At 39.2% G+C, this 27,524-nt stretch overlaps 1 long non-coding RNA gene across 2 annotated transcripts in view; it reads right to left on the bottom strand.

The window, feature by feature from the left end:
- The window catches only part of LOC139118673 (uncharacterized), a 45,315-nt gene that overhangs the window by 6,897 nt on the left and 10,894 nt on the right, over positions 1-27,524 (bottom strand). The window contains exons 2-5 of one of the 2 annotated variants that reach the window (XR_011548787.1): positions 25,495-25,603; positions 24,770-24,848; positions 1,921-2,108; positions 203-1,351 (exon numbers count right to left, since the gene is read on the bottom strand). This is a non-coding gene — a long non-coding RNA (uncharacterized lncRNA). Of the gene's footprint in view, positions 1-202; positions 1,352-1,920; positions 2,109-24,769; positions 24,849-25,494; positions 25,604-27,524 lie in introns of those variants that run through there. The other variant, XR_011548804.1, reaches the window with a different exon arrangement.

The raw sequence follows: 27,524 nt of genomic DNA, 5'->3' as shown, positions 1-27,524 counted from the left end.
TTTTCCATATTGAAACCAGCTATATATAGTCACTGAGTTCTTATCAAAGCTCATGCCAACATGCAAAAACATGAACTTAAGTCTGAAACAGTGTAAACTGTGAGGGAAAAAAACAGAAAAAAAATTTCCACAAAAGCTATGGAACTGAAAAATTCCATAAAAAATATGTTTAATTTCTGCAGATTTCTACAGAAAATTGTCAGCAAACTTCAATAGAATTTAAAGTTTCTATACACATTAAAATTCTATAAAATTTAAATTTTTCTACAGAATTGTATTGAAAATTTTCAATTGAATTTCAATGGAAGCATATTTCCATCAGATTTCCATAAAATATACAGAATTTCTATAGAATATCAGAGTTCAATAGAATATCTACAGACTATTTTCGTAAGGGAATATTCAATAATATTGAAAACATCCAATGTATATTTTTTTCATATTGCCATGCCTTGATCATGATAACACTTTTTGATCAAATAAGCTTAATATAGAAGTTCACTTCATCAGTCTTCCACTTCCTACATCTCAAAGCTGTTTATTTGGTCTGAATATCAGGCAAGTTAGTTAAATTTATAATTGGATCTAAATAAACAGAAATAAAATCTTACCATCTTGTACAAATATCTTTAATAAGTGCTGGCGGAATGGTTTTGGCACTTCCTTGCCCTTTTGATGGTTTTCTGTGTTCCTTATAACATTTCTTTGGACACTTTCACACCAAACATACACTGCAATAACTCCAGCGTTAACAACATGGTCAAAAAAGCACACCTTTGTGACTCCTCTTTCCTCCACATAAAATACCCACGGTGCATGTGTCAGCCAAAGGTCATATAGCTCATCTATGCACGTAGAAGATTAGCAGCTGTCTTTAGGTATTCATCTTGCTTTGATAAGTTGTAATTGTCTGGGAGACGCCCCCTGAATTCGCCAATATCCCACCTGAAGTTTTGACTTCCCGATAATCTGATGCTTAGTTTTTGGACGCAACAGAACTAAAGTTGTAGAAGCTCCTTGTTCACAGAACTGTGTCATTTTGCAAATCTTTGTTTTACCCTTTAAAGTAAGGATGTAGGGGTATTCTATTCTATTCTAGTCACAAACTTCAACAACCATAGTGACTCCTGGCCCATCCGGTAATTTAACTGAAAACAGTAAATTTTTCGAACAGGCATTTACTGAATGATCTTTTCGATATTTGAATATTGCTTGTTCCAATTTCGGCTCTGCCAGGCATGAAGGTAACTTGGTCAGGTCTGACTGGACTGCGCGCCTTCATAACAGACTTGAATACATCATGTTTTTCTGGTGAAAAACATACCACATCCTGGTAACTTTCCCTCTCGGTCTGCAAGACACCGTTAAAGTATTTGTAATTTCTCGCCAATGTTTTCAGCGGGCTCACTTGTACAATATACCCACACTTGTTGCTGTCACCAGAACTCGTCATTGTGATCTATTGAATAAGATGCTGTGCAACAAAATTTGTTCACAACGAGGCTGCAGCCACCAGAATTAAATAATTGTTTAATTGAAAATTTACTGTCACGAACATATTACTATGATCTGTTGCTCCCCATATGCAATCATCACAATAAACACAAATTAGTTGTCTTTAAGCTTCATAATCAAGCTCTAATAAAACACACGGTCTGTGTGTTTCTCATCGTCACCTACACCTGTGCAACAAGCATTTCTTTTTCCCTTTGGCCCACGCCACACAACAAAGAAAAACCCCTTGTTGACTCCAATCGTGGTCTATAAGTGTGGATCACATCCCTGCATATTAATGGCAAGTTCTTATCCACAAGGCTTAGGGGAGAACTATATTATGACATTATTATAATTATATTTAAGCCCGCAGTATGCCAGGTTTCTTTATAATGCTTGGGGCTTCTTCAGGGTGTATACACGTACCTGTCATTGTCTCCAATGACTCCCAGGCATTGTGGAGCTCCACACTCTTGTGTTTTAGCCAGGGAGGTCAACGTTTGTATGTATCCATTTGTCTACCTTGTATCACTATCAGAATCATCGGATAACTCATCAGGAACTGGGTCAATTGACGTGTAGTTGTAGGTGTTGAGGTTCTCCTGACTTGGTATCTGTGAGTATTTAAAAGTTAACCAGTTGTTATTGTATACAGTTATTTTTAGCAAAATCAAGTTTGTAGAAGGTACTGCTACAAATTTCCGCAGTAAGGTGAAATCAATTCAGATGTTAAAGTGACTAAAGTATATATATTATCACAGATGTGGATGATATGATGAGAATTGGAAAAACGATATTAACAAATTATGCATCAACGGTTACTGTAAAATGGTGACCCTTCCAATACGTTAGTGATAATGCTTTTAAAAAAAGTGAGTCTTTAAAACACGCTTAAAACAGTCAACAGAGCTCTGGCAGGGGCGTATATCTCAATCAGATCAACATCTACAAAAGATCAACATCTACAAAAGATGTAAAAAAGAAATGTGTATTATTTAAGCAAAAGGCAATTGTAGCACCTGGGCATTTCCACACCAAATGGTACATGACCCCAAAATTCGAAGATCATTTCCACACTTTTAAGTTCTTGCAAACAGATCTGTGGTCTAGAGAACCAAACCACTTTTTTGGTACAAATTTTGATTTCACCAAAAAATAAAATATAAAATAATGTACACCGTCATCTTTGGCATCTATTGACCTATTGTAATCACCATCCACACAAGGTCCTATTATAATACTGTGGAAATAGAAGACAAGGGCAAGGGCAATGAATGATGGCTGAGGCGACACTAGACTAGGATCAAAGTTGATCACACAGAGACCTTTCTTGCTCCTTGCAGTCTACTTTAACCCTATCAAGAGTTATACCTTGAGAACGATGGGCGGTCGTAATTCCAATTTAAGGTGGAACTGCTTTCTGGTTGCTGCTGTGACCGAATATGCTTCTGTTCACAGTAGATGTAAAATACATGCCTTGACAGTGTGGCTGATCGTCTATTGTATGGGAAGTTCACTGTCACCATGTCTTGTCTTCACCTAATGTGACAACTTTACCTTGCAGACCATTGAAAAATCTAGATTTGAAATCAAAATTACCGGTGCACCCACCTTCAGATGTCATCGCTAGCGCTGATAACATATGCAGTAATCGGAAGAAACTGAATTGTGTGAATTTCTATTTTTAATTTGCTATTCATTATAAATTCAAAACTTTGTGACAATGTAATAAGAAATAATATAAAGGACAATGTAATAAAAAATAATATAAAGGACAATGTAATAAAAAATAAAATAAAGTAAGGAAACTCATAGGTTAGTATTTTAATGAAATAATACAAATACAAGTTAATGGAAATAAGAAGTTAGAGCAAAATAACAGCAAAATGTCTATAGTAATAACTTTGTAAATTTGCAATAAATGAGCCGAACGATGATTTGACTAAAGGGGCAAAATTCTCATCAACTGATGCCTATATGTTGCTGCTGCCTGGTTCAGGAACAGATACTTCAGGCCTAGAGGAAGTAAGTGAACTTTTGTCCACAGCAGCATCCCGGCTTGTTAACCTATAACCTGAAAAACCCTGAAGTGACATGACTCTTAATGCTAAAATTTACCAAATGGGTGACTGTAATCTGTCATCTGCCTTCTTGCTAGGCTGAGGGTCTGATTTTATACGCAGTCATCTTTATATGACATCTGTGTAAGGAGTGTAAGAATTGACGAGTTATTTTTTTTTTGAGGTCAGTGCATGATACAAGTCAATTATTGTCGTCATCATCACTTTCTGAATCAGAAACATACTCTTGTCTTTGCATATCTTCTTTGTACCAGAATCTCTGTTTACCAGTGTCCCATTATCCTCTATATGAGTACAGTCTCACTTCTCCAGAAAACAGCAGTTAACCATGTCATCCTGTTTCTTCACAAATTTGTCATCATCTATCAATTTATCGCTTTCTGTAAATGTGTGTACAGTATCGGAATCTTCGTCACCAATTGTCTTGAAAACAGCAGTAACAGTGTCATCCCGTTTCTTCCTGAATTCTTAAACTTCTATTGCTTTCAGTAAATGTTTCTTTTTCTGTTTCATCTGTCTGAATCACCAACAATTGTGAGGAAAACAGCTGTAACAGGACAACCCGCTTTCTTCCTAAATGTGTCGCCATCTATCACAGTATTGCCTTGAGTAAATCAATCTCTCCCTCTGATACTTACTTTACAGTAGCAAAGTCACAAATTGTCTGAAAACAGCAGTAATAGGGTCATCCTGTTTCTTCCTAAATATATCCCCATCTATATCACACTTTTGTTTTTGTTTAATTTCTGTTTCTCTTGTATCATCTGGAAAATTACTGTTCGTCTGCCTCTGTCTCTTCTTTGCCATGCATTCTTCACCTTCCATATTAAGCCTTTGTTTTCTTTTAACATTTTTTACTTAGTTTCCAAAGGCAGTTCATGGATACCATAATCATATTCCAATCCTCCATGTATATATATCGACAGGCAAAAATTGCCATGTATAGCCTTCTGTTATGTTGCATTTTCTTATTACACATTTGGGTTTTTTAGCTCCTCAGTTTTATATACTGAGAAGCTATTAGAATTGAAAACCAGTATTGTGGCGTCAACGTTTACTTCCTTCTGTCAAGACTTGGCCAATTAACTTCCATTAGTATGTCCATGTGTTATGTGATAAAATGGTGGGGGCCCATTAACTGGCTGTCAACTCTAATGTGTTTTTGGTACATAGGGATAGTTATGGGAGCAAAGTTTTTCGACAAAATGTCACATGACCAGCCACCTGTGTTAATTATGCACATACCTAATTCTGGGCTTAATAATAGAGCCAGAGGTCTGATTTTTGGTACGTAGGGATAACTATGGGATACAATTTTTTTTTACACTGAAATATCATGTGACCTTGATGACCTTTGACCCAAAATATACATAAGTCCATAAATCAGTGACCAAAAGGGCTACACCCTTCATATTTGGTATGATTGGAGACCTTATGGCACCACAACCTGTACCTCATTAATTATGCACATATCTAATTTTGGGCAAGCCAATAGAGCTGGAGGTCTGATTTTTGGTAAATAGGGATAACTATGGGATACAATTTTTTTTGACACGTCACGTGACCCGAGTGACCTTTGATCTCAAATATACATATTTCTCAATAACTCAGTAGCCACAAAGGCTACACAAAACTCACATCTTAAAAGGACATTGTCATCAGAACTGCGTCTATGCTAGTTTCTTGTTTTCAAACAATGTATTTCTTGCAAGATATCTAGATGCATTTCATCATCATAGCTGCAACATAGATATTTTATGATGTAGGTTATGACAGACATGTTTCAACTTTCATCAATCACCAGGGTCCCTCAGATAAAGTGTAGTAACATTGGTTGTATAGGTCCGGTACGACTTTTGAGCACAGTTCAAATGACCCAATCCCTTTAAAAAATCGCCATAATGTAGTATCAATGGGTTTAGTTACAGTAATATAGACATCACAAAAACCTATACATGATTTTTTCCAACTTATGGTACAATCCCCTCTTTACTTCATAACCATCTTGGCATAACAATTAACTGTTTCTTGACAATTGCTTTATTAATGATAAAAATCCATGAGGTAATTGTAAAATATGTGATCTTCTGCACACATGAGCCTCTAGTCTGTGCTTTTCAAATTCTATTCTCGCATTCAGCCAATCACCAGGGTCCCTCAGATAAAGTGTTTACACTGATTGTCTGGGTCATATGCGACTTTTGAGCACAGTTCCAATGACAGAATCCCTTTATGAAATAGCCATAATGTAGTATATATAAACATTACAAAATCTATACATGGTGATTTTTTCCAAACTGTGGTACAATCCCCTCTTTACTTCATAACCATCTTGGCTTAACAACTGATACTGTTTCTTGACGATTGCTTCATTAATGATAAAAATCCATGAGGTAATTGTAAAATATTTGGGTGCTAATCAACTGTGCACATGAGCCTCTTAAGCATTGTGCTTTTCGATTACTATTGACTACTATGGACACGAAGGAGACGTGTGGATTTGTTTGTGAATGAAACCTGTCTTCAATAATAAATCTTCTTGTGTCTCCAAGTGATGGGATGTTGATGAGTTTGGAGCTCATCTGACTGCATGAAAAATGTGTTGCCGACCTTGTATTCCAGTGCCGTATGGGTACCTGTAAACTTCAAGTTGTTGAAGATCTTGATGGCATGAGATGTGTTTGACAAAAGTTTGGAGGGTATTCACGATACCGGCGAAAATATTGTCAAGAAATGTTGAGATAAGTTAAGTGGGGCAGGAACATGCAGAGACAATGGGGCGACCAGGATACCGGTTTTATGGATTTTAGGTAATAAGGAAAAGCAAGACTTAATTGCGTGGATTTTGGATGATCAATGATTTTGCATTGTCGGGCAGAAGGTTATCATGAACTAGGTCACTGATAGTACGTTTCATGATATTATTGTGTTTATTTGTGATGTCGGTGTCAAGATATTTATAGAAGGATGTGTCAGAAAGGTGCCTTTGTGCCAGCAATGTACAAATCTTTACGCCATACTACCACAGCCCCTCCCTTATCAGCAAGCTTAATAACTATGTTATCGTTGCGAGATAAATCGCACAGAGCCTTCAGCTTTAGAGATATTGCATGTTTTTTTGATTTACTGGTGTTGTAGATCAAGCGATTAATTCTGTGTTGACAGATGTTGATGTATAGAGATGTAGTGTGGGGTGACGTCCTGAAAGGGGAGTCCAAAAAGACTGACGTTTGATGTTGGTAAAGTAATTGGGTTGAGTCCATTATGGGAACCATTGGCTGCTGAATCATCATAAAAAAAATTCTTACAAGTAACGGCAAAAGAAAGAATGCACATTGTGACGTGATGTGAATTCATCAGTTGAGTTACAGAGAGGAATGAATTTCAACAGTTTAGAATAAAACAGAACGTTCGGGATCAGAAAGTGGCAGGGGTCAGGTGGAATGCTAATAACAGGTGTGACTGCATGGTGACCTGGTTGAAATTCTGACACTTTGTAATGTAAATGCAGCATTGTGATACAATTCATCATATTTGAAATGACAATTCTTTGTACTGTAAACATGTTAATATATTACCATTTCCTATTTCTGATACTTCATAGATATAAATGCAGCTTGGTGATAAAATTCATTACTTGATATGATAATTCGCTGTATTGAAAAAGATCGAACACATTTACTGTTTCTGGTGTGCAGTTGAGGTTTGAAATTGTTATTCAATGGTTTTGGTTAATGTTCATAATTTGGATGAATGGCTCTTTAGGTGTTCTCACGAAAATGCCAGTTGTCACCACTCCCAAGATCCTGCAATCCATCAACACCTGTAAATTGCTGATACTGTGATTGATGACCTCGTCTGTTAGCCGTTTTCCAGGTGTAGGGAAATTTGATCCAGAAAACAAAGCTAAGGTGAATTTTTTCATTGTGGACCAATTTTTGCAACTTTTCTATGTAAGACATACAAGAACTGATGAGAAATTTGGATCCAGGATAATTCCAGATGTTGTAATCACCACCCACGATGGAAGGCATTTCACTATCTGTAACTAACTTAAGTGCTGTTTACATTAGAATGATAACATTCATCGCATTAATTAAAAACTTCCCAAGGTTGTAAATATATTTCCTGGCGTTATGTAATACCAAGGGATGGAACATTTTATATTCAGGAGGGGGTAGGGTCTAGAAGATTGATGAGGTAGCATTACTTTTTACCAGATCCCTTGTACATTTTTTTACCCATTCCCACATTTTCTTTTTATCAAACCTCTGTCTATTTTTTGTTGTTGACATTTGCTTTAATGTATTTAGGATCTGCTTGTCCCATTGCTATAGAAGTTGATATGCATGTTCCTAAAGATGACCTCCAGTACCTAAGTTGGAGACCTTATTTGCTTTTGTCATTCTTGTTTTTCCTGGTTGAAATATTTCTCGAATGGACCAGTTCAAACTGAATGTAAGCACACTGTCCTTGACGGTATTTTTAAATTAAGCATTTGAAAAATATAATTAATTAATATTCATATTCTGCATTTTCCATTAATTTTTCTTCATTGTAAAGTTTACTTTTGACGATTTTCCTCACTTCTCCTGTATCAGTCTTCTACCGTGTTTTAACGTAATCTAGAAAAGAAATACACAGACATATTTTTAAATACATATCAATCAAAGTATAAATAAAGGGATGTTTGACATAATCAGGATGGACCATATGGAAGTAGGAATCAGAACAGTGAAGATGCAACATGTCAACTCGTACTCCACGTTTCATGATCACCGCAATGCAGCATGGCGAGTTATCAGAACACGGACGCCATAATTGGAATGACCTGTCGACGTGTGACGTCATGGCCTTGGTTTGCTAGCATAGCACACAGGCACCACCATAGTTGAAATGATATTGCATAGTCAATAGTAGAAAGGGAAGGCAAGACATGCTCGCCCCTCTGGGAAAGTTGTTTGCCGTGATAAAACAGTCAAAGTCTTTAAAAGTGACCAAATAAATGACATCGATTGATGGCTTTAGTCCCCCGACATTTAATGAACGACTTTGCTACCTGGAAAACGGGAATTAATAACACATCTAGACCTCAAAATATCTTGGCTCTTCATCTGGACACTTGCTACCTACACCGGTCATTTTGAAATAACGTTGCATACAATCTCACTTGACCCCGTGACCTTTGAACACTTGACTTTGAGCAATCCTCCGACGTTCGCAATGTTATGGCGCGGACACCAAGTTTTACAAAGTTTGCGCTCTGACTTCACTAAAAAATTCGCGCAGAAGCATTGAGACGAACGTGCGAGGATTGACTTATTTTTCAAAATAAAATGAGCACAGTGCCCTCGTGTATGGTATGAACCAAGTGCAAGTTGACCACTTGGTTTTAAGGTAGTGACTCAGTTTCGTTGACACATATTTTCAATCAAAAGTTTCACATAGAAAACAGGGTCTCACACCCAACATGTGGTACATTTTCTAATAGGTCTATATTTGAAGAAGGTAAAAATTTTGTTTAGTTGTCAAAACATGCATTGGTATGTTTGTTTAAGTCTAAAACATGTGATTTTGAATTTTTTCACTTAAAAGAGTATAAGTAAGAATTGGCAGCACCCCTAAGTGATCTGTTAACGGCACTAGACAGCTGGATATACAGGGGGAAAAACCGTGTTTTGGATTTTTGAAATTCGCTTTTGTTTCTGCACAGTGAGCCTTCGAAGTGTGAACTGTCGGATTTTCGCATAAATTATCGGCTTTTGTTCACGTTTGTCAAGTTATCGTCACTTCAGGGGGGTTTATCAAAAATCTAAGACACGGTTTTTCAGGTCTATTCATGAAGTGTTAGCATGCGAAAAATCGGGGAAATCCGCCCACGCGTCGCCGACTTACACTCATTTGAAGGTGTGCATACATAGCAAAAATCGGAACTGAGAAAATCGACGATTTGTGTAAACGTCCCATTTTTCACACAAAATCGCCAAAAAAGTCGGATTTTTGTGCGTTTCAAAAAAAAATCATTCGATCTGGGTCTAGGTTAAATATTGGGCATCAGGTTAGAGAATTTCTGACAAGTCCTAAACATTAGTTCGCCTAAAAATGATGAAAATTGTGCATAGAAACGTGAGGCTGGTCAGCGTAAGCGGTGGGTACTATTTACACGATAAACACTAGAAAGATAATTCAGGGCATAATCTGTTTGTCAAATACGTATCTAGCTTTCAATATATTAACTGTACACTGTTTGGTAACGGTTAGAGTCTGGTTACAAGACGAGAAAAGTTTTAAAAAATCATACAGCCGGAATGGTTTACAGGTCTGCGTTCTGCCGACGACGCGCGCTCGCTCTCTCGCAAGCGCTCGACTTCCGGTCTCACAGCCCGTAATTTATGCACGTACCAAGTGTGAAATGGTTGCCCAGTTCATTTTAGTGCCGATTTTTGTGCCTATAGTACAAGACGTCACTTGCTTGCTTGCTTGCTTTCGAAGATGAGACGACCAACTCTCGATGCTCTAAAAAAATCTGTAGTTGAGAAGTTCAAGGAATGCGGGAAAGTCGCACTTGTTTTTGTGGTTTTCACATGTGATCTGCTGCAGTCCTTTTGCTCACCATAAAAAATGACCGGGTTTTCGTGCGCTATTTCGCTTTCCACTGTGACATCATGGAGGTAGTAGAGAAGGAGTCACAACTAGGCGGAGATCAAAGGGACCATGTGTTTTGCCGCTGTTTGCCTTACAAACTACTCCATTAGCACCAACGGGACTTGCGAATGCGTTTTCTCGGATTTAGTAAACAAGATTAAGTTCGTTCGGGGTCGTTCGGGTGTTTCGGCCGTCCCTCGGCAGTTGACAGATCTTCAAACATGGCGTCACGTGTCCCAGCGTCGCGTCGGGAAGTTCGAGTCATTCCACTGATTTTGATGTACACGATGTTAAAGAGGTCGAGGAACAGATAATTGAGGAAGGGAGCTTTTGTATCTGCAAAGGCGCGAAGACTGAGTTGATGATAGCTTGCGATCACAAAAAATGCCAAACATCGTAGACCAGCATTGTTAACACGCCAACTTTTTCCAAATCCAGTTCTTGGTTCTTGCCGTGTTTTATCATGTTGTACTGGCATTAATGATAAGGTTAAATAAGAAAGCATAGCTTTTCACTGCTTCATCCATGACTTTTATGAATGGTCGCGATATAAAAACAACACGTACGATGCATTGAAACAAAGCGTCGCCTATGGCGTCGCTGGCGTCGCGTCATAAACACCCGGGAAACGCTACAAGTTTAACCCACGCTCACGGCAGTGCTGCAGTCCGCTGCACCATACTCAGTACATGATTGAAAAGTTCGTGATCAGAACTTTCATTCTAACAAGGAAAGGTTCCTGCGATCGAATGTAAAGTATATAAAAAACGACGTTAAAATTACCAAGATTTTGAGAATGAAAAACTTAAATTCCTTGTAACTTCACTTTTCTCTACTACCTCCATGGTGACATGTACTAATATGGCCTCGGGTATGAAACCAAAATCAACTTCAGTTAGGGCCTACACGTAAAAGCGATTCTTCATGACTTAAAATAAACGACTGAGGCGATACTCGACAGATTCACTCATTGTAAAATTGAAACGGCGACATATCGCGACACCCAGCGACACTCTCTTGACCACAGATAGAAATTGACCGGCAACGATCGTGAAGCGACGTTTCGCGTACGTTGCTGTGCTGTGCTCTAGACCGACATAACAGTGTCGGATTGACAAATTGGACAAACCATGCTTCCTACATCCATGGACAAACTAAGTCCAAGATATGGGCTGCTGTTATAGAACCATATTTTCCATTGAAGATTAAATAGATTCTCTTTGGACGGCAGTGTAATCTATAGCCCGGCGTACGATGCTGTGTTCCGCTACAGCTAATCGCCCCACTCACCACAGCCCTGCAAAGACCCGTACGCGTACATAGGGTCGGTGACTTCAAATCCATTTTGGGACTTGACGTAAAAAGCCAAATTACTGTCGAAATTCAGCGTTCTTGGGCCCAAGTCGTCTCCCTGCCTACCTCAGCTACTCGATCGCTTCTAGCCCTGCGTACGATGCTGTGTGTTCCGCTACAGCTAATAGTGTGGTGAGCGGGGCTATTAGCTGTAGCGGAACACACAGCATCGTACGCAAGGATAGATCGCTTCCAAAAATGCCAGTCTTTTATTCACTTTTCGTAAATAACCGTCGATGTCGGCAACTCTCTCGCTAGCCCTGCGTACGATGCTGTGTGTTAGCTGTAGCGGCCAACACACAACATCGCGTCCATCAGCTTTCCATTTTGCTTCTTCGGCCCCCGTTTGCGTTTTCTACACTGCTTATACTGCCGGCAGTCATCAGCCATGTTGGATAGCGTCTCTTATGAAGACGTGCGCGCATGCGCAACATGGTGCGTAAAAATTTACATAATCTCCTCAAGGTATAACGATAAAGCTGACAGTAATCCGGACCGTTAAAACAAAAAGAAAATAATAACTCGCGCAGTGGTTAGAAGGCCATGTTTTCATTAAAATTTAAGACATTTTCCAGTACAATGTTACCTCACAGTTTTCTCTAATAAAAAGATCATATTTCAGGGGTTCAGAATATGAAATAATCACAAAATCGCTAAAATTTACAAAGGAACCTGAGTCACTACCTTAATAATGACATGACTTGACCTGTGATGTCATGCATTAATTTTTCTAATTGAACAATTGTGCAAATCATCGGACTGAGTTACTGGCAGGATTTGCTAAAGTTTATTGGTTTTACTGTAAATGTTACGTCTGAGTCATCTTTCAAAAAACTTTGCCGCTGGCCGTGGCAGCAGCTATCTTCTGAGGGTAAAATCACAGTCTCTCCTTGTGGAGGGACCGTGGTTAAATATACATGGCGCAACAGATTTCAAGACATCGTGAAAATGAATTTTTTTTAAAAGAGCAGATTTTCAACATATCAATCCGTGTTAGCCGTAAACTGTGAGTAATAATTTATATACTTTTTTTCGACAGATCGTTTCTTGTCCAGCATAGCAAAATATGCATTTCTAGGAACACGTATTACTTGGCGTATATTCAAGTCCAAGTAGGCCATGTAGTCGGAGTATACAAGTCTAAGTAGGCCATGTACTCGGAGTATAGGCCATGTACTAGTGTATACAAGTCCGACTAAGCAGTGTTACTCGGAGTATGCAACAGACTTGCAAGTCTGACTTGGTTTTGGAACTCAGAGTATATGGTTTGAGATACTCCTACATACCTGCTCTTAGTGCAAACAGAACAAGATGTGGGCGACCTTTAATCAGCAAAGGTTTCATCTTAGAATTTGGATTTTTCCGCTCGTGGTTTACTAACCTCCCTAGCCGGGGACCTCCGACTGTATGGTTCTTCTGTTGCATCAATACTAAAAATATATTGGATATCATTCAGTAAAAAGATTAAACCAAACCGTAATCTACATCTTCGTTATAAATTCAGAAGTGAAAATTTTCCCAAAAAAAGAGGACATCATAAAATAGACAAACATTTTGTACACACACCCAATTCAATGTTTAAAAAGAAATATACCTGTATATGTACATATGGTCAAACTACCATTATAGTATGACAAATGTGACATGTCAAAATTAAATGTCACACCTGTCCCACATTAACCTCCAGTTCAAAGCTGTAACACTAAGTCAAAGTAGGAAGTGGTTAAAATGTAAAGATAAAATGTCAGAAAATCCTAGCAGCTGATGACAACTGCTAAAAAGCCTTTGAACACGGGGAGACACACATTTGTTTGAAGTAACCTTGATGAAATTTTAAGACATCACCAGTCATGTCCAGTACACATTGCAAATAACAATAACAAAGTAAACATCATGTCACACTATTTCCATAGCTTTGAACTCAATATGACAGTCACATGCAAACAATATGTAAATTAAATTCTTATTTTATGCAAATAAGCCCACTCAGGAAAAAAAAATTATGGGGAGAACACTTTGCTTTCACCCATTTTAGGGCTTGAATTAGTGGTATTCCTGTGTCAACAGACTACCAACATCTCTATAGGGCTACCAAAACAAAGAAATGGTAACCTACATTGAGTCCTGATTAGCCTGATATGAACTTCAGTGATGGGTCACCTTTGCTTTCTATATCAGTTTACACTTAACAGGCTATGCCACTGCATCACAGATGTGAAAACCACATTTATATGTTATGCAACTTGAGAAGACCATAGAACATAGTTTAAATGTTTGATTGACAGGTTTTGGCAAAAATGTTTCATTTTCTGTATGTACTGACCAGTACCTGTTTAACAATCTAAGCCAAAAAAGGGGTCATCCTGGGACTAGTTGCAACAGAAATTATTTCTCTACCATGCATTTGGGAAAGATCCTAGAAATAACATACTAAAAGTCTAATAAAATCCAAGGGGTGCAACAGTGCCTAATTTGCATAAATGTTAAGGGGACTCATGGGTACATTTTCTTTGGTAACAGTAACTTTGATTAAAGTGAAGTACACTGCTTAGTTCTGTACAATTGTATGTAAGATTGCAATCCATTTGCTGCAGCGTCTCAGTTTTGAAAACTTCCTCAAAACAAAAATAACGACAAGTAACAATTACCAAGAACCTCACAGGGACCCAAACATACGACTGCTTGATCTAGTTTAATTCCATTTCTCTTTTTTTTCAGACCTCCGTATGAGACTGCCAATTTACTTTTAATTTTCATTTGTCAGGTGATTTTTTGAATGTTATTACTTTTTAACGCAAAGGAACGACACGGAGACAAGTGTTTGGCCGAAATCCGGGGTTATGCATGTACTGCCATGGCGGGGGCAACGAGGCGTCATATCGGCCTGGATGGCGGTACCGGGTTATTGGTACCGTGCATCGGGCAACGTGCTACCAGTCGCCCGCAGCAGACCCATGACAGTACCCCCCTGGAACTTTATTATGTAAAGTTAGCGATATAGAGACATACAGTATCTTTTATTGTGAGCTGCTAGCCTTTTTTTTTTTTTTTCTAGTGGAGGGTGGGTGGGAATTTTGTGGTGTGAACTTGAGCGTGGCAGAAGTTGAAATGGACGATCTGTGGCTTTGATCATACTGATATGCACATGGATAATGACGTGGCAAGGGTGACGCAAGTTGTTTAGATAACGGTAAATTTGAAGGCGGTTGGTAGATAAGGTTACGTCTCCAGTGCATCCAGCAAGCAGTAGAAGTAGTGGTGCATGGTGACCCATACTTAGCAAGGTCTAAACCCTTCTCCCCGTGTACCTCCAGACGTTAACAATGATTATAGCAAAGCCATAATCACCCATTAACGCAAAGGAACGACACGGAGACAAGTGTTTGGCTGAAATCCGGGGTTATGCATGTACTGCCATGGCGGGGGCAACGAGGCGTCATAGCGGCCTGGATGGCGGTACCAGGTTATTGGTACCGTGCATCGGGCAACGTGCTACCAGTCGCCCGCAGCAGACCCATGACAGTACCCCCCAAATTATGACCAAACCGCTGGCATGCATGACTGCGGTGCGGCAGTAAAGCAGCCGCCCCCCCGTGGTGACCATGCGTCATTGGGAGATTTCTCATAGTGTATGTTCATTGGTTCATTGTTCCTACATCGTTGGTATTGTCCACCGAGAACAGAGTCCTACGTCAAATTGTTGGCAAGTTGCGAGTACCTTCGGTACTACGTCGAGGGTCTCCTATGGTGTCGTGATGTAGATCTGGTACGCGTCACTCCTCCATCTGCCCAGTGTCTTTATGAGCCAGCCAGGTAAGCCGGCATCAGCGGTGGTTGTGGCGGCACCACCGCGGAAGCCGTGTCCCCAAATTGAACAGGCAACTAATATTGGGTACATCTCTTTCCATTCTCTTGCCATCCCATGGCAGAGGTGGCACGGCGAATGGGCCAATTGTGTGGGCCAGGTGCAGTTCGTTTGTTATTGCGGTGGAGACGGTATCCGGGTTGATCGTTGCTGACTGGCGTTGCGGGTGTAGCGCGGTGTTTGGTTTCCACTGGAGCTGATGTCGGCACCATGGGTGAGGTCGTGGATGAGGCTGGCTGTGAATTGTTTATGCTGGTGGTCGTGCAGGGCAGCTGGAAGCTTAGTGAGGTTGATTGGTGTCGTCGGCTGTAGCATTGCGATTGTCGCTGTGTGGATGGTCGCTCCCTCGAAAGTGCTGGGGGGTCTCTTGTCTGGTGCCTTGGTGGTGTTGCAAAGCATTACGGTCAGTCGCGTTACACACGGAGCACTTGTGTAGCCTGCCATATTGGCAGGGGGTCTTGCATGAGCCTCGGTTGAGAGATCGACATACCTGAGGTTCGTCGTACTGTTTCTTGTTCGCTGAGCTCTCCCAGTAGTATGGGTTGGTATCACTGCTGCGTAGGTTTGGGCAGTAGGTCTTCACATGACCATGTTGGCCACAGGCGAAGCAGGAAGGGCGCAGGGGGTTTGGCTGGTTGGGGAAGTGCTGGAAATTGAGGTCTGGGTTTGGCTTGCTCCAGTTGGCCCTGTCTGGGTAACGGGCAGAATTGTCGTACGTGAGCCAGGCCTCCGGCTTGTAGGCGGCAGCTTTGGAGGCGATGAAACGAAGGTAGGTGGTCATGGGGATCGCCAAATGTGGGTAGTAGAATGTTCGATATAAGAAAAAGACGAGGAAGCACTGTAACCAGGTGTCAAAGTCGTCGATAGTTTTCCGCTTCACCTCGGTTGTGAATGTGGCTACGCCACGGTTGTCTGGATCAAAAGCTACTTGTGTCTTGGTAGCCTGGGTTGAGTTGGGATCTAGGGCATCCGGGTGTAAGTCACCAAATTCGATGAACTTACCGAGGTTAGCCAAGGCTTTGAGTGTTGATTGATCGACGTATGGCAGTAGCATGTCGGCTGGGGGTATTGCTGCAGAGGATTTGCCCGTTGGCCCGGCACTAGGTGGTGGGCGCCATGGTGGTGCATTGTGACCGGCTGGCTGGGCGGGTTGAGCGTAGGGCGCAGCCATATTGTCCAGGTTGTTGTTATGAGGTGCGCCGCCATCGGTAGGGTGATGTGCGCAGCGCCACCACTGGTGGTCGATTCGGGTGGGGCAGCTGTAATGGCGAGTTGATATCCATTACGATTAGCGAGATGATTACTTGGTTGGGCTTGAGTAAGCACCGAGCTGGACGGAGCGGCGAGCGTCGTCGGCCCGGCGGCGATGAGTGAAGCAGGTGATAGTGCACCAACGACTGTATCAGTTGGCTGGACTTGCAGGTTGGGCGTCGGGATAGGCGCCGGTGCCGTAGAGTTTGTAGTTGGCTGCCGTAGTTCCCGTCGGATTGAATCAATGGCGCTTGCGATGCCGGTTTCTATTAGTTGGCGACGTGGTCTGACATACCTGGATTGGCTGCCGCTGTGGCGGTTGTCAGCACGCCGCTGGCAGGGTTGGTTGGTGTGGTTTCCGTCGGTACTGACTGGGGTACTAGGTATTTGCCGAGGTGCGCTGGGCGTCTCTTCGCCCTCGCCGATGTACGGGTGGCCGCCTGTGCGCGGCCCCTGCTTTTCTTCGGTTTTGGCATGGTGAATTTTGTGGTGTGAACTTGAGCGTGGCAGAAGTTGAAATGGACGATCTGTGGCTTTGATCATACTGATATGCGCATGGATAATGACGTGGCAAGGGTGACGCAAGTTGTTTAGATAACGGTAAATTTGAAGGTGGTTGGTAGATAAGGTTACGTCTCCAGTGCATCCAGCAAGCAGTAGAAGTAGTGGTGCATGGTGACCCATACTTAGCAAGGTCTAAACCCTTCTCCCCGTGTCCCTCCAGACGTTAACAATGATTATAGCAAAGCCATAATCACCCATTACCTACTGAACAATGGGAGTATTTTTTAAAATTTCCTTGTCTGTCCTCATCAGCCATCTTCCTAGCAGTGTTTTGGCCCAGTGACCTCCCCCCCAAATGTCTTCTTACGTCCATTTTCATGCGCTGATGAGCCATCTCAATCCCTTAGCTGCTATGAATGTTGATCCCCCCATCTCTCTGCAGAAGCTATTTACCATGATGGGCAACAAAGTGCATGTAATGTGTGGGTGTGACATGTGGAAGATGTGCTGTTATGCAACGCAGCCATTGTTTTGATATTTGATCAAACATTTCACAAAGTTGGTGAAAGTCTTCAATACTTGAATTGTACTGTTTGTTTAGTTTTTACCTTCTCGTGTCTATTTATAGACAGAGAAGGTATTAGAGTTGAAAAACCAGTATGCTGGTGTCAACTACTTCCGTCTGTCAATACTTCCGTCTGTCAAGATCCGTTGACGTCATGCCATTGTGATGGGTCATATCATAAACTGGTGGGGGTGTTCATGGTTCAGGTTGAGGTGCAGGAGAACGATTTTGAGCTGTGACAAAAATCAAAAGGGACTTAGCGGCATAGCCACAGTGTTAAGCCTTTCTCCAAGGTTCTTAGTTGACTACGATCTATTACAGACTACTGAGCTGACGTTAGGGGTACTCACTTTGTGTTTGCTCACTCTGTGTGCGCTAGTGTTTGGTACTGAGTTGCGTGGATATCCCTCATGGCCTCACATGATATGGGCCTGTTGCATAATCTGCAGATGATCATATGCCTCTGAGTCTGACAACCATCATTGTGTAAGCCTGTCGGCATTTTCCTTGCATTTTTTCTCATTAAATTTTGCAAAATATCGGCGAGTACCTCAATATTTCAAGATAACTCTTTCTTCCCAATCGTTTCCTGGAGTTTCAGAGTCATATGAACGAAAATGAGTGAAAGTTTTAGACAGGAAAATCGGACGTCGGCCATGTTCAATGTTTACAGTACAATCAGAAGTTTATGTGGAGGAAATAACTAACAAACACTGTTCATGATGCCCGCCCTCTAGAGGCAGACCTTCCTATATGAAGTACCACATTTGATGCTTGTGGAAAGCTTGACCACACAATGGAGCATTTTAACTTTTAGAAAATGACAAATTGAATAAGAAGGTATTCTGAAAATGTCAAATACTGAGGAAAAATGGGCAAATATTCAAAATAAACAGGTTAACTGACTGGTCAGCCATAAAAAACAATGAAAATGTTTATGATCAAAAGTTTTTTGAGATGCGCACATTTTAACAAATACAGAAATTATTAATATTATAAATATAAGACCAAACTATTTTTTCAGGGATGGGACAGGTTGGAAATGAGGGGTGAGAGACAAAGGCACTCCTATTGCTGCATGTGGATGCAGCCACACCATTTCATTTACAGCATACTTATTCACTGTGTTGTGTTCAAGTTCAATATTGTACTGACTGTCATACAAGGATAACATAAGCAAAGCAAATCAAATTAGAAAAGGATCAATGCTGTTGTGTGGATTTTGCTGAACATGGCTGATTTTAATATTTCGCCCTATATATTTGGTATCCAGCAAAGGCATATTTTGATGTTAAGTCAAAATTAACACTACATTGCGGACAATATATGTTACCGTTTCTGCATGAACTTTTCTTTTTTAAATTATAGTATAGTAGTACTTTGAACAGATTAACAATTATCGTGATGTCAACCCATAATTTTACATCACAAAGACTGTAATTCTGCCATTTTTTTTTATTTTTCAGTCATTTTATAAATTTTGCACTGAACAAGATGATTGAACAAATTGCAATGTTTGAATTTGTAAACTCAAAGAATAAAAATCCTTGGGTCACAGATTAAATTATTTTTTGAAAAGAAATTTACTCTTAAACACTTTTAGCATATATTCTTTACACGGTCATGTATTTCAAGGAAAATATGCCTATTAAAAACAGTAATTTCTTCACTTTCAATTTTTTTTCAATACTATGACAATTATCAGCCATGAGGTTTTACAAACACAAGACCAGATAAGCGTTTTTCATCATTTCCACAGGACTCTTTGGAAAATCCATTAAAAACAGTTAAAAGTGACTGGAAATGATCACTTGGTATACATTTAATTTACAGATGCCACGTTGTGTATTTCACATGCACTCAGGTCAGTAGGGAAGTGCGTCATTACTATTTTGGACTGTTAATTCTTATTTCTGAATTATTTAACTTTTTTTTTCACATTGAACTATCTTTAGGCAGTTTATACTGTAGCTTAGAATTTTTTTGATTGATGTATTTAATCATCTTTTGGGTTCTTTGGGTCCATATCCCACCTAATGCCCCTACATCATCAACTATTTACCAACAACTCCATGCCAACAACCAATTACCTGACCAATCTCATTCAATTTATCCTGTATGTTTTCTCTCTCTTTGTTTTCAGCTGTCCTTTGGTTTCCCTGCACTTTGTCTTCAGTTACTTTCCCTGCTTTACAGTGGAATTTGATCGAGTGTCCGTTTTGCCTTGCAGAGCTCGACAAGTCTACATGTTCCTTATCATTAGAAAAGTAAACATTTGCAACAAATTGAGTATTTGGTGTTAGATTACAGCGCACGCGGCGAACGTTTCCCAGACACTGTCTCGTCTACAATAATGACAGTCGTTTCAGCATGCCACTCATGCACAACAAGCTTGACACCGCACTATAGCTATAGCACATCATCAAAGTTTTCTTTCAGCTACAGCTTTGTGTACTTTGATTTGGGAAATATAACTCAGACAAAACTCACTGACATATTTTTCGAGTGTCGGATCTATATCTCGAGGAAAGTCCTCAACATCAACCGGACTGACTCTCGGCGTTTTATTACAGTGAAACATTGTATTTTTTCAGCAAGGTAAAGAATATTTTGAAGGCAGAGAGATATCATCGTCCCCTCCATGCTAACCCGTTGCCGTGTATGATGCCGTGCGGGAAATTAAGTGCCAAAATACGGTGAATTATTTCAGAAACACTTGGTGTATTATTCAATGGCACAAAATGTACCGTGTTGATTGAATTGCACTTGCCTGTGCAAAATCAACACTTTTCTTCAAGTCTATTTTGTAGCTCAGAGAAGTGTCAATTCAGAGAGAAGTGTCAACTGAGAAAGTTTCATTTAGCTGAGACAAAAGAGAAAGCGGGATTAAAGTTTCATTTAGGAGTGTTTAGCATTTTCTGGTTGACAATATTCAGTGTTGTATGGTGTCAAACTTGTTGATAGAGTAGACTGCACTGGCAATGCTACAGACTGCATGCTGAAGGAACTGTTGCCGTGATTGCTGACATCGAGAGAAGAAGAAAGTTTTAAAAAAAGAATTTACTTGTTTCTTCATAAAGTTCCCAATTTAAAAGTAAACACCTAAAAGAAAACTGGTGATGTGCATGTAGTGCAGTGTTATGTTTGTTGTGAGTGACATGCTGAAACGACTGCAGTGATCGTGACGAGACAGTGTATTGGAAACGTTTGCTGCGCGCTGTAATCTAACACCAACCAAAGACGAAGACTGAATTTGTTGCAAATGTTTACTTTTCTAATGATAAGCAACATGTAGACTGGTCGAGCTCTGCAAGGCAAACCGGACACTCAATCAAATTCCACTGTAGCATACGCGTACTTGCTATTCCTGATCAGTGGCTGTTGTGCATAAAAATTGAGTCGTCTTTTGGAAACAAAGTACTACACATTGTAAAAACTTGTATTGAAATTATTTTTTTAAGAAAATTTGTGAATTCTGTCTATATTTCACTGAAACAATGCCGCAAAATCAAATTCAAAAGTCGGAAAGCCAGGTCAATTTATCGTGATACCGATCGTACTTGAGTTGAACTCATGCAGTTCAGACTGAAAACGTTCTGTTTTGTGAGTGGCAATACCACTAGTTTGGAAAATACACAGTTACGTAGCAAATGTCGAAACTTCAAGAATAATTCAATAATTTTGAGGATTTTGAGCTGCTGAGCACTCGCGTGATCACGACAACACAATGTACGACTCTTCCCTTCACTTCGCTCGCATGCACTGAGCCTATGCGCAGACGGGGTCATTTTTAGCTCCCATAGCCATATGTATATATGGCAATGGAAGCTATTCTTATAGGCTAGGGAAATGTCTGTATGTATGTATGTCTGTATGTCTGTACGTTTGTATGTCTGTATGTCTGTATGTCTGTATGTCTGTCCGTCAACATCAAAAACTCCAAAACCGCTGTACATTTCATCTTGATATTTGGTGTGTACATGGATGATGGGCTGTAGATGAGATTTTGTTCAAATGAAGTTGTCATTGCCAAAAATATGCAAATTAAGTGAAAAAATGTAAAAATAGTCAAAATTGAAAAAACTCAATAACCACTGAGCAGATTACATGAAAAATTAGCATATAAGTACTTTTGGCTGACATGAAATGATTGTGCACATCTTGGGTCAGTATCTTGGACTTGCTATTTTTCATGAATTTTTTTGTAATTTTCTCCCATTTTTGGTCAAAAAATCTCCTGCTCTGAAACCACAAGTCCGATTGATTTGAAACTTGGTATGGAAGTGCATAGGAGTGACCTTTCCCAAATTGGGCAAATCGTGGTGAAATTTGCATATTTTTAGTTTACACGTCCATAGACTCCCATGTATAAGGCAGATCTCCATAGACTCCCATGTATAAGGCACACGAAAAATAAAAATTTAGTTTCTCATCGTATTCATATTGCAAAAAGGATGCAGTGACACAATTTTTAGTCCCCACAGATGAAGTCCAGTGAGCTTATAGATTGGGTCATGTCCGTCTGTTCGTCCATCCGTAAGTCCATCCGTTCACTCATATATCTCGGATATTTTGACAAAATGTCATGTGACCTTGATGACCTTTGATCTCAAATATACATATTTGTCCATAACTCAGTAACCACAAGTGCTACAGCCTTCATGTATGGTATGATGGGACACCTTATGACGCCACATATCGTACCTCATTAATTATGCGCATATCTAATTTTGAGCGAGCCAATAGAGCTAGAGGTCTGATTTTTGGTAAATAGGGATAACTTAGCAATACAATTTTTTTGACAAAATGTCACGTGACCTGGATGACCTTTGACCTCAAATACACATATTTGTCCATAACTCAGTAACCACAAGTGCTACACCCTTCATGTATGGTATGATGGGACAGCTTATGACGCAACATATTGTACCTCATTAATTATGCACATATCTAATTTTGAGCGAGCCAATAGAGCTAGAGGTCTGATTTTTGGTATGTAGGGATAACTTAGCAAAACAATTTTTTTTGACAAAATGTCACGTGACCTCGGTGACCTTTCATAACTCGGTAACCACAAGTGCTACACCCTTCATGTTTGGTATGATTGGACACCTTATGACGCCTCATTCTGTACCTTAATAATTATGCGCATATCTCATTCTGAGCGAGCCAATAGAGCTGGATGTCTGATTTTTGGTATATAGGGATAACTATAGGAGAGAAATTATTTGACCAAATGTCATGTGACCTCGATGACCTTTTACCTAAAATATATGTTTATGTCAATAAATAAGTGTTATGTCCTTTGTATTTAGTAGGATGGGAGACCTTATGACCACACACGCTTTACCTCATTAATTATGTACACATCTAATTCTGGGTAAGCGAATAGAGCTAGAGATCTGATTTTTTGGCATATAGGGATTAATTAGCAATACAATTTTTTTTTTCAAAATGTCATGTGACCTCGATGACCTTTGACCTTGATTATACATATATATGCATATTTCAGTAACCACAAGTTCTATACCCTCCAATTTTGATAGGATATTAGACCTTAAGATGTCACATCTTGTACCTCATTTATAATGCACATATGTATTTCTTGGCTGGCCAATACTGCTAGAGGTCTGATCTTTTTCCCGATTTAGAACCATAACTTAGACATGCCACATGTGTTTCAAATTGGGAACAACGACATAGACCTATGTGCCCATAGATCTCAACATATACACTCCAGTGATACTTCTTAATGACCATATTTTCCTGCCCCATCAAGACTAATACTCCTATTACAAGTGGGGACTATGTCATTGTAAATGACTTGTTGAGTTAATGTTTGTATCACAGTATTCGATATATCTCATTCTGTATTTTTTCCATTTTATATTCTGAATAATTACATTAAACATATTTCACTGTCTCCAGTACATTTCATATAAGTATTTTCACTTCATGCACTTTATCCCTTTCACACATGTTCAAATATCTGACCAGAGAACAAACACTAAATAGTCCAGGATGGGAGCTACAGTGTCATTGACGCTATTTTTTATTATTATCTGCGCAACTCAACCTGCGTGAGGACAAATCACAGTGCGTTGTGGGAAAATTATCGTACAGTGCAACATGTATTTCATTGAGCAAGGTATTTTATTTTTTATGCTCTTCCCAACCTAGGAGTGAACATTGACTTTTCTAAATTCACACAAGTAAATCAGAGTCCCCTGGACATAACATGACATTCTTGAATACTCACAAATAATTTTTAGATTACATTTTCATAATAAGTATTTCACATTACCACGCTGACAATAAGCAGCTGCGTACTGTGATGAGAAGTTACAATACTCATGGATATTATTACATCGATGCTGCATGGATCAATTGAGAAACTGCACATGATAAACTGCACAAGCCCAGGATGAAAAACCTGTAAACTAGTCAAACGTTAGAGCTTGTTAGGACTGGCAATAATACAGCATATCCCTGACAACTGCCTGGAATACAGCTGCATTTCTGTATTTCATATCCAATTTCACCTCTTGAGCATGATCACCTGCTTTAGCAAGAATCTGGGAATGAGAATAAAATACCAATACCAATATTATTATGTACCTATGTTGCTGTAAAATATGGCATCCTATTGTCCTTCAACTCTTCATATTTGTACAGTATGCAGAGTCACGATATAGGTGACACGGATTTACGTATCTTAAAGAAAGTTCTATTTAGTCACCATGCCCTGCTTTTCAAGCCACAAACCATCGCCGGTGGGCATGTCCCTTTTGTCTTACAAAGTTAATGTAAAATTAGGTGTTTAATGAAGAAAGATGTATAATAATAGTGTTGTAACCAAAATACTACAGAGCATGTATGAACTTAGCCTCAGTGAGTGATGTATTTGAATCTCGTATGGCAACGTTCAATACATCACTTACTGAGCTTGTCTATATACAGGGCAATCAGTGACTGAAATGATCAAATAAGGTAATCAATTAGGATTATTACCTGAATGAAGTTATCCATGATGCGATATTCAGTATATTCATACAAACATGAATGCAACAATCATATCCATTGGTCTGCTCTGGAACAGAGAAAGCAAATACCTTATTACATATCATTAAAACATATTTATAAGAAAACATTATCAGCTTTCATAAGAATCTGTTTTCAGAAACCAATGATTCATGAACTTGAAATCATAAGTGTTTTAAGCACTTTTATAGAATACAGCACAGAATTCATTTTGAATAAATGAAATCTTCAACATTTTATTGATATGCTTTGCTTGAAATTACTTGATGTAAGTCGAATGTCATATACAGTCCAAAAGAGCTGACTGCTAAAAACACACCAAAGACAATGTAGCATAACATGGAAAAACTTCTTGCATGTACCCCTGATATTTTTACTTATTACTGACCACAATTAAAGTGTAGAAATATTCAGAATTTGTGTCTTAATTCATGAACTTTTTAAGGTAAAGAATAGCATATAACAATTTTACTCGCTGTGCCACTGGTATGCTTCTGGAGAAAATTACTTGTCTGATTCTGAAAAACATTTGTTACATTGACAAACATCACATGCTATGCAATCATGACACATGTATCTTTAGAGGTCTTTCATCAGTGTGTTAGTTAAGTAAATGAGCTCCCAATTTTGAAAGCTTGTCATCGTTCTTGTGAGGTACAATACAATATAACGGTACAAGCTTTGCAATATCTTACCTGAGCCTGTACACCACATATATTATCAGATTTTGTGAGTTTCCGTGCAAACTGAGTATATTTTGTTGGATCTGCACTGTTGCACATACTGTCCATACACTCAAGGATCCTGAAAAATAATAAAAAAAGTTCCATACACACATGTCATATTGCTTATATACATAAAATTGGCATGTATGGTGGGAAAAAGCAATCATGGAAAATGGTAGGAAATGAATGACAATAAAGTATTAACCCTTTCACCACCATGGTTTAGCCCAAACCCATTGTTATCAATGGTGATCATGGACCTGTTTACAGGGAATTGGGGGTGAACAGGTCAAATCAAGGGCTGGAACATTTCATAAAACAAGATTACGTCAACATTATTTTTATCACAACTGGAAGTTGTGATATAGAGGTGGTTTCAACCGGTGTTTGATGTCGTCCATTTCCGTAAACGACAAAAAGTCAAAAACTGCTGAACAGACTGCGTTGATATTTGATACCGATACATAGACTGGTTCCAAGGTTCCAATTCCGAAAAATGGAGCCAAACGGAGTGGCGGTTAGATAGTTTTGGGAAATTTGTAACCCCCCTTTTTATCTAATTGATTTTAGGGGTCTTTCATATATGTAGTTTTGGAATGTACACCAATCCTGCATTGTAGACTGTTTTATGAGTTGTGGAACAGAAATGAGGTTTTGATGAATGTTAGAAATATGCAGGATGACTGATTCGAAGTATAAGAGATTTCTATGCTCTTTTGGGCATCAAAAGCATTAAAAAAAAACATATTTCATAGTTTACATTCTCACTTTTGAGATGACCCTACTAGTAGGCATTTGTTAAGTAAACATCCTTGAGTCAATATACAGACTTTGACATTCCAGAGATTAAGTGTCCACAACCTCACATGTTACAGTCTTTCACTACAATGGTATGGCCCAAACCCATTGTTATCAATGGAGAGTGTGGACCTGTCTACAGGAAATTGGGGTGAACAGGTTAGACAATGACGTTACAAGTTGTAGGTTACATGTAGTTATCAAGGTAGCACCAGCATAGAGTCCTGAGCATCTGTCCATGTGTTCTCACAGCAAATTACAGGGAAAAAAATTATTTGAGAAGTTTCTCTCCTTTAAATAGAAGTATATTACAATTTAAACCTGTCATGGATGGATTGCTCTCAAATGATCTGAAACACAGTTATTGCCCATTAGCAACAAATCTACAGCAAGATTTATGTAAAGTTCATGAACTTACACAAGGTATTAGACAAAAGATGACCATGACTTTGCTACTTTTCAACATTTATTTCAATCAGATTTCCCCAGCTTAGTGTATAATTTTGTAATCTTAATTACTGTCAACTTAGCTTTACTAACTTATTCTAACCTCATTATTCTTACACTAGTGTTATACCTTATAACCACAAAATTTCAAGAGATGCATATATGATTGTCACTTAACAAACAATTTACAAATATGTCTTCTGCTATTTCTCCATATACATATACATGTCTCTTTTCTCATAAAAATGAGCTTAAAATCGCAATGTGAAAAATAGTCTTTCAGCTATATGTTGCTCATTGACTTCGTGGTCTGTCTAATTCACAGTGAGTGTGGTTGTTGATAAATGCCGATAATACTAGGCGGTCATTATGTCCAAGCGCCATTGGCGGTATTCTTTAACATAATGACCATAGGTCATTATCACATCTGGAAGTTGTGATATAGGGTTAGCTTCAACCGGTGTCAGACAGACTCAGTGTCCATTTTCCGTAAACGACAAAAAGTCAAAAACCGCTGAACAGACTGCATTGATATTTGGTACAGATATTCAGACTGGTTCCCAAGTTCCGATTCCGAAAAATGGAGCCAAACGGAGCAGGGGTTAGATAGTTTTGGGAAATTTCTAACCCCCCTTTAACTAATTGATTTTAGGGGTCTTTCATATATGTAGTTTTGGAATGTACACCAATCCTGCATTATGGACTATTTAATGAGTTGTGGAACAGAAATGAGGTTTTGATGAATGTTAGAAATA

This window comes from Ptychodera flava, chromosome 1 (assembly GCF_041260155.1).
Source record: "Ptychodera flava strain L36383 chromosome 1, AS_Pfla_20210202, whole genome shotgun sequence".
NCBI lineage: Eukaryota > Metazoa > Hemichordata > Enteropneusta > Ptychoderidae > Ptychodera > Ptychodera flava.
This window is presented reverse-complemented; position numbering and strand designations above follow the sequence as displayed.